This window comes from Eptesicus fuscus, chromosome 1 (genome assembly GCF_027574615.1).
Source record: "Eptesicus fuscus isolate TK198812 chromosome 1, DD_ASM_mEF_20220401, whole genome shotgun sequence".
Classification (NCBI taxonomy): Eukaryota; Metazoa; Chordata; class Mammalia; order Chiroptera; family Vespertilionidae; genus Eptesicus; species Eptesicus fuscus.
Window position 1 is genome coordinate 134,278,465 of NC_072473.1, and position 9,167 is coordinate 134,287,631.

Below are 9,167 nucleotides of genomic sequence, written 5' to 3' on the forward strand. Positions count from 1 at the left end.
ACGCCCCCTACTGGGGATTGAGCCCACAACCTGGGCATGTGCCCAAATTCGTGCATAGGTGGGGTACTTTCACCTGGCCAGCAATCAGGGCACATCAGGGCTAATTGGGGCCAGCCAGGGGGAGGGACTGTGGGAGGGACCATGGGAGGCTGTCCATTGATCAGGGCCGGCCGGCCGGCCAGGAGGAAGGACTGCAGGAGGTTGGCCGGCCGTGGGAGGTTGGCTGTGGGAGTGCACTGACCACCCGGCTGGCCCACCGGGGGGAGGGACCTCCTGCGGGAGGTTGGCTAGCTGGGGGAGGTTGGCTGTGGAAGCACACTGACCACCAGGGGGCAGCTTCTGCATTGAGCATCTGCCCCCCTGGTGGTCAGTGCGTCATCATAGCGACCAGTCGTTCGGTTGTTCGGTCGACTGGTCGAAATGGTCGCTTAGGCTTTTATATATATAGATGTCTTTCAGCAATAAACCCACACTCCTCGCTTTGTGATCTCAGACCTGGGGCTCTGCCAGTAGGGGGTGCTGGAGGGAGCCAGTCAGGCTGGAGGAGGAGGAAGGACCCCATGAGCAGCACCTCGAACTGCTTTCTGGCAGCAGCAGCATCTGAGCCCAGTGGGCAGCTTCTCCGGCCCTTGCAGAACCAGTTTCACTGCGCCCCCTTAGAGCCTCCATTTTCCCCCAGGTGCTTGAAACCTGACCCACATGGTTGGTTTTTCTTTCTAGGTCTTCAGTGTCTCAGAAGGTAACAGCAGGCCTCCTCATGGCTCCCAAGAGGCTACCAGACTAAACTGGATCAAACTCTGCCACACAGAAATCACTGTGCTCCCTCCGGCCCTCTTTCAAGTTCCTTCCTTAGATGCTTTAGTTCTAAGACTATGCAATCAGGTCCCTGCATTAGAATGAATGAACGTGCATGACCCCTCCTCAACTTATTCTTAAATTTTGTTTCAAGCCTTTGTTTTAAATATATTTGTATTGATTTCAGAGAGGAAGGGAGAGAGAGAAAGAAACATCCATGATGAGAGAGAATCATGGATCAGCTGCCCCCTGCATGCTCCCTACTGGGGATCGAGCCCGCAACCCGGGCCTGTGCCCTGATCGGGAATTGAACCCTGACCTCCTGGTTCATAGGTCGATGCTCAACCACTGAGCCACACCAGCCGGGCTGTTTCAAGCTTTTTTTCAGGGAAGCAGATCTGGGCTTTCTTGTCTCCTTGTTGGGTATCGGGCTTTGTGTTTGACTAGAGCAGTGGTCGGCAAACCACGGCTCGCGAGCCACATGCGGCTCTTTGGCCCCTGGAGTGTGGCTCTTCCACAAAATACCACGGCCTGGGCAAGTCTATGTTGAAGAAGTGGCATTAGAAGTAGTTTAAGTTTTAAAAATTTGGCTCTCAAGAGAAATTTCAATCGTTGTCCTGTTGATATTTGGCTCTGTTGACTCATGAGTTTGCCGACCACTGGACTAGAGGACCCCTCCTCCAGGTGTCTAAGTTTTAATCATTCCATCACCCTCCCTCTACTCCCTCAGCCCCAGGGGCAGCAGCTGCTTCCTGTGGTCGCTACCTCCTTGGTGCCTTTGTGTTCATTTTCTTTTAATTAGAAAGTTTATTGAGATAATTGTGGATTCACATGCAGTTTTAAGAAATAATACATAGTTCCCGCCCTCCCCCCATAGTGACATCTTGCACAACTATAGCATAATCTCACTGCCAGGATGTTGACATTGATATAATCCACCACTTACCCATATTTCCTGTTTTACTTGTACTCAGACTTGTACTAATCTCTGTCTGTGTGTGTGTGTTTAGTTCTGTACACTCAGCACATGTGTAGGTTTATGAAGAAGGCTGATAATGACAAAAACGATGCATCTGAAACACGGTGTTGGGGGAGAGCAACAAGTGGGTCCTAGAGCAAGTCAAGCCACTATCGCTGGAGGCAAGAATGACAACACTGAAGCTGTCCTACTTGGAGCACAGGAAAAGGCAGGGTTCTTTGGAAAAGACAATAATGGCGTGGAAAAGAGCAAGAAGCAAGAAAAAAAGAAAGACCAAATAGAAGATGGATTGACTTCACACAAAAAGCCATAGGCGTGAGTCTGCTGGAGCTGAGCAGGGCTGCTGAGGACAGAACTGTGGACGTCACTCCTTCATAGTGTTCTCAGGAAGTGGGTTCCATTCCCAGTTAAGGACACGCACCTGGGTTGCAGGCTCAATCCCTGGCCCAGGGATGGGCGAACCAAGACGGCAGCAGAGGTAACCGCCTCCCACAACCACATCAAAATTACAACTAAAATACGGAACAACCATCATCCAGAACCACCTGAAAGCTGGCTGAATGGAAGTCCTACAACTAGAGAAGCAAAGAAAGCACACTGAGACTGGTAGGAGGGGTGGAGGTGCGGAACGGGCTGGGGAGGGAGATCGTCCCTGTGGAGGCCTCCCATGAGGAGCAAGGAGTCCCAGCCCCACACCAGACCCCCAGCACAGGGTCCCACAGCTGGGAAGAGAAGTCCCCGCAACTACGGGCTGAAAAAATCAGCGGGGATTGGGACTGAGGGACACGGAGGCTGCTGGAGACCCAGGCAGTTCCTCTCTCTAAATGGTTTACAAGGTTGAGAAGTGGGAGGAGTTTTTTCTGGGGGAGAGGGTGGGAGGCTGGGGGAGGGGAGCTCCACCTTTAGGCCATATGTGACTCTCGAGAAAATTGGCTTCATGGGAAAGCACACCAGTGCACATGTGTGTTGCTTTGATCAAATAGTGTTGACAGATGGTACAACCTTCCCACAGGTTACTGGTGGAAGTTACCGAACAGGCCCCTAGTTTGCCAAGTTGCGGCATGTGCCTTGGTCTGGCCGTGTTTCTGGCACAGAGCCCCTACAAGCCTAGGAATTTCCTAAGTGGTAAGAGCAATGAAAGTGTCTTTTGTTACTCCTAACAAGTCCCTTTCAAGCACACCTAAGTATGTTACCATGGTGACTGGGGGAAAACTCCCGGACAGCCTCAGGATGGGGCTGGTTGCCAAGGGAATCAGCCTTGTGATCAGAGGCTGGGAAATTTCAGCCCCGGGCCCCCAATCCCCTAACCCTGTGGTCGGCAAACTGCGGCTCGCGAGCCACATGTGGCCCTTTGGCTCCTTGAGTGTGGCTCTTCCACAAAATACCACGGCCTGGGTGAGTCTATGCTGAAGAAGTGGCATTAGAAGAAGTTTAAGTTTAAAAAATGTGGCTCTCCAAAGAGATTTCAATCGTTGTCCTGTTGATATTTGGCTCTGTGGACTGATGAGTTTGCCGACCACTGCCCTAACCGGAAGTTGAGTTCATCACCAGCGGCCGAGAACAGGGTTCTGGGACCTTCCTGGTTGGTAAGCCCACCCAGGTGTTGGGAGGGTGATGCACCCCAAGCTCCATGGGGACAGAAGCTGCTGTGCCGGACGCTTCCAGGCCTCCCTTATGCACGTCCTCCTCCAGCTGCTCCTCGTGTTCGTTACTATCGCATAACGAACCTGTGACCTGGTGAGGAAGCCAGATCAGGAAGCTTCTCCGGCTACTGAGTCCCGTGAGCCACTCGAGCAAAGTAATTGAACCCAAGAAGGGGTTGTGGGAACTCTGATTTATGCCTGGTCTGCCAGAGCACAGGTGACAACCGGGACTTAACACTGGCATCTGAAGGGGTCGGGGTGTGCGTGGGGATGAGACAGATTGAATAAAATGTTCCCCAAAATTGCTCCATTGAGTTAAGCCCTGCCAAAACTATGGCATTATCAATAGGTAGCTGTAGCCCTAGCTGGTGTTGCTCAGTGGGTAGAGCGCCGGCCTGCAGACTGAAGGGTCCTGGGTTTGATTCCAATCAAGGGCACATGTCCAGGTTGCAGGCTTGATCCCCAGTAGGGGGCGTGCAGGAGGCAGCCGATCAGTGATTCTCTCTCATCATGGATGTTGCTATCTCTCTCTCCCTTTCCCTTCTTCTCTGTAATCAGTAAAAATATACCATATATATATATATATATATATATATATATATATATATATAGCTATAAAACAATGATCCAGCCCGGCTGGTGTGGCTCAGTGGTTCAACATCGACCTAGGAACCAGGAGGTCAGGGTTCGATTCCCCGTCAGGGCAAAGGCCCGGGTTGTGGACTCCATCCCCAGTAGGGGGCGTGCAGGAGGCAGCTGGTCAACGATTCTCCCTCATCACTGATGTTTCTCTCTCTCTCTCCCTCTCCCTCCCTCTCTGAAAGCAATACAAATATATTTTTTAAAAATAACAAAAAAGAAGGATTGAGGGAACCCTCTTTTTCCTCCCCTGTAACTGTTCTCCCTGATTTCAGCCGCTGGTCTGGGCGGCTGTCTGACAGCTGGGAGTCCAGGCTTCGCGCTGGCTCCGCTCCCCACTCCTCAACAAAGCTGCTCCAGGAAACAGCGTTCCTGCGGGAGAAATGGAAGCCTCGGCCTGCCGGGCCGGTTGGTCTTTCCAGAAGGCTGTTCCCTGTGCTCATCACAGTGATGAGCCCTGAGCCAGGGAGCCCACAAAGCATGCGCGTTCCTGGTCGGCCGCAGCCGGAAAGTAGGCAAGTGCCGCTGGGCGGGTGGGGGACGGGGCGGGGCGGGCATCGGCACCCCGGGGATGCTGGTTTCCAAGGCCAAGAACAGGCCCGACTCTGCTCAGCTGGAGACAGAACCGTCGCCGACCCCCAGGGGGCGCTTTCGGTCCGTTCTGCGCAGCGGCCGGCGTTCCACTTTTCCGGGAACGTCCTTTCAGAGGAGAGAAAGCAGAGAATGCCGCGAAGGCCGTTGCTGGTGGGGGCAGAGCAAAGCCAAAAGGCAACCATGTTTAGTGATGCTTCCTCTCCTCGTCGTGAGGGGGGGGACCAGTACTGAGCGAGGGTGTCCCCTTCACGCCCAGGTGGCTCCACCCCACCCCCCTGCCCCGCCCCCGGCTTCACCAAGCCCAGAAGGGCCGGGGTCTGGAGATGGGGCGCCATCAGCCGGCATGGGGGGGGGGGGCATCCGGGGCTTTCGTAGTTCAGTTCAGTCTCGGCCCAAGTGTGACCGGACAACCAGGGGGCCCGGCTGCGGTCAGTACCTGAGCCAATTGGGCAGAGACGGGGTGGAGTCCCATAGGAGCGTTCATTCCCATCCCGCCGGCAGCAGGGGGAGCAGCAGGTCACCCACAAACACCTGCTCTGCAGCCCCCATAAGCCAGCTGCTCATATGGGGTAGAAGGACAAAGGTTACAGGGAAGCAGGCAAAGGGTGTGCCAAATGGGCAGGTCACAGGTAACGCGGGCTGGGCCTGGGCAAAGGCCTGGGGTGTGCAAAGGCTGGGGTCTTCCGAGGGCTGGGGGCTCTGGCTTCTGCAACCAGGGTGCTGATGTTCCCAGGACCAGAGGCGGCTCCCGGGTGGGGGGCTGGGCCGCATGTCCAGGGGAGCTCCCAGGGCCCACGTGCCGCTCCCAGCCAGGTGAGCATGCGCCTTCTCTCATCAGCACAGAGCCATCCCGGCCGACAGAGCAGGACCCACATTGCTTACAACTCTAGCTGCTTCCCCGCTTTCTGTGTTTGCCCCTCTCAGAAGGCCAGGACCCAGAGAGACTGTGCCATCAGCTGGCATCGCCAGGGCATCCGAGGCTCTCGGAGCTCAGTCTGTGCCAAAGCTGAGTCCAGCCCCGGCTCTGTCCCTGCCCGGCTGGCTCAGCCTCAGTCCCTGGCTGCGCTCCTGCTGGTGCTTAGAGTCACAGAGAGAAGCCACGAATGAATGAATGGGCGAGCCAGTGCTACCCAGCTGGGCCCTTGTTAAGCGTTGATTATATGACCTTGGGCTTGAGAGAGAGGCTTTCTTTCAAACTAACCAACCTCCTTCCTAATCCTCCGCAGGCGGGTGCCGGTTGCCCACATCGCCAGTCCACTCCCTTTCACTGAAGCGTCTCGGGAGCCATGGACCGTGTGTGACTGGCATGGGGCCTGGTGCCAGTTCTCAGCTGGGGTGCCAGCGCATAAGCCGCCAGGAGCATGGGCCGCCAGGTTTTCACGCGAACAGAAGTCTTCATTCACTGGGGTGAGTGGCCAGAAGTACAAATGCTGAGTCACAGAGTCTTTGCATGTTTTGTTTTGGGAAACATTGCCTAACCTTTTCGAGAGCGGCTCTGCCCTTGTCCACTCCCAGCAGCCACCGCTCAGGGATCCCGTTTCTCCCAGGCATTTGGCGTGGCCACTGTGTTTGAGCCATCCTGGCGGTCTCTCGGCTGGTCTAGGCCAGTGGTCGGCAAACTCATTAGTCAACAGAGCCAAATTCAACAGTACAACGATTGAAATTTCTTTTTTTTTTTAAATATATTTTATTGATTTTTTACAGAGAGGAAGGGAGAGGGAGAGAGAGTCAGAAACATCGATGAGAGAGAAACATCGATCAGCTGCCTCCTGCACACCCCCTACTGGGGATGTGCCCGCAACCAAGGTACATGCCCTTGGCCGGAATCGAACCTGGGACCTTTCAGTCCGCAGGCCGACGCTCTATCCACTGAGCCAAACCGGTTAGGGCTGAAATTTCTTTTGAGAGCCACATTTTTTAAACTTAAACTATATAGGGGGGTACATTGTTATTAACTTAATCAGGGTGCTCCTAAGCTGGCCTTTGCTAAAAACTCAAGAGGCCAAAGAGCCGCATGTGGCTCGCGAGCCGTGGTTTGCCGACCACTGGGCTAGGTGAACGATGCTGAGCATCTTGCCATGTGCGTATTCGCCATTGTAAGATGTCTGCCCAGCCCTGGCCGGTGTGGCTCCGTGGATAGAGCGTCGGCCTGCAGACTCAAGGGCCCCAGGTTCGATTCTAGTCAAGGGCATGTACGTTGGTTGCACAGTAGAGGGTGTGCAGGAGGCAGCTGATGGATGTTTCTCTCTCATCGATGTTTCTGACTCTCTCTCCCTCTCCCTTCCTCTCTGTAAAAAATCAATAAAATATATTTTTTTAAAAACTGTCTGCCCATTTTCAAGTGACACTGTTAGCACTTTGGCTGTGGGGATTTGAGATTTCTTTGTGGAATTGTGGCTGGGAACTCTTTCCTCCCTGGATGTAGCTTGTCTTTTCATCTTCTTCAGGGGGCCTTTTGCACAAGGAAATCTTCTCATTGTGACCAGATAGAATTGTAGCAGAGTGGCATGCTGGGTCTCCCTGACCCAGTCTCGCTCTGCCTGCTTTGTTCCCGTGGCCTTCAGGCTAATAGCTTCAGCTTTTACCAAACCAGCGCCCCCCGCCCCCCCCCCCCCCGCCATGTTCCCTTCCCTTGATTTAAAAGGAGCCTAAACTTTTGTGTGTGCTCCTTTAAGATGGATTTGAAGAGCCTCTGAGCCCTCCCCCCCTTTCTGGATTAGGTGCTTTCTCAATCAAAACCCTTTCTTACTGCAAACTCTGACATTTTGAATATTGGCCTTTTTTGAAATGTCGTGCACACGAATTTTGGGGCTGGTGACAGAATTTGCCCATTTTTCCTTTTCTGCATAGTCCTATTGGTGTCACGTCCAAGAGCTCTTTGCCTAGCCCTAGATCCCAAAGACTTCCTATTTTTTTCCCTGAGTTTTATAACTTTTCTAGAAGCCCGGTGCACGAAGATTCGTGCTAGAATGGGCTTTCCTTTCCGGCCCAGCCCCTTTCCGCTCAGGCCCCAGAGCCACCTCTTTCCGCTCCGGCCCCGCCTTCCCATGCTGCCCAGAGGCCCTGAGAGACCAGGGGTGGGGCAGAACGCCTGCTTCGTTGCCCCCCCCCGTCACTCAGTGCCTGTGTATTCAAATTAACCACCATCTTTGTTGGGTTGATTTGCATATCACTCCTGATTGGCTGGTGGCGTAGCGGAGGTACGGTCAATTTACATGTTTGTCTATTATTAGGTAAGATATTTTAAATTTAATTCCAAGATTCATTTTGCGTTCACTTTTGCATAAGATGTGAGGTTAAGGGCGAGGTTCATGTTTTTTGCCAATGGATGTCCCATTACTCCAGCACCATTTTGAAAAGGCTGCTGCTTATATGTGGAATCAAATGAACAAAATACACTAACAAACAAAACAGAAACAAAGCCATAGACACAGAAAACAGACTGACACCTGTCAGAGAGGAGGGGGTTAGGGGCTGGGTGATAAAGGTGAAGAGATTAAGCCAAAAAAAACCCCACAAAACTCATAGACACAGACAGCAGTATGGTGATTACCAGAGGGAAAAGGGGTGGGGGAGGTAGGAGAGGGTAAAGGGGGGATAGATATGATAGAAGGAGAGTTGACTTGGGGTGGTGAACACACAATACAATATACAGATGATGTGTTATAGAATTGTACCCCTGAAACCTATATGATTTTATTAACCAATGTCACCCCAATAAATTCAATAGAAAAAGAAAGAGCTATCTTTCATTAAAAAGCTTTTGCAATTTTTAAAAAATATATATTTTTAGCCCTAGCCAGCTTGGCTCAGCGGATAGAGCATCAGCCTGTGGACTGAAGGGTCACAGGTTTGATTCCGGTCAAGGGCACATGCCCGGTTGTGGGCTCCATCCCCAATGGGGGACTTGCAGGAGACAGCCGATCCATGGTTCTCTCTCATCATGGATGTTTCTATCTCTCTCCCTCTTTCTTCCTCTCTGAAATCAATTAAATATATATATTTATTTAATTGATTTCAGAGAGAGGGAGTGGGAGAGAGAGATAGAAACAACCATGATGAGGGAGAATCATGGATCGGCTGCCTCCTGCACGCCCCCTGCTGGGGATGGAGCCCACAACCCAGGTATGGGCCCTTGACCGGAATCAAACCGTGACCTCCTGGTTCATGGGTCAACGCTCAATCACTGAGCCACACGGGCCGGGCTGCTTTTGCAATTTTGTCAGAAATTGGCTGAGCCTATTTCTGTGGGTCTATTTCTGTGTTCTCCACTCTGTTCATTGGTCTCTCTCTATGTTTCCATCTCTTTGACAATACCACCATGTCTTGATTACTGTAACCATATAGACTTAAATATTGCCAAGAGTGATTCTTCCCACTTTGTTCTTCTTTGTCGAGATCAGTTGAGCTACTCCAGGCCTGCGCCCTTGTGTATGAATTGTGAAGTGAGCTTGTCTGTGTCTACAAAGAACCTTGCTAAGTGCGTGGGACAGATTCCCAATCCTTGCCTCTGAAAC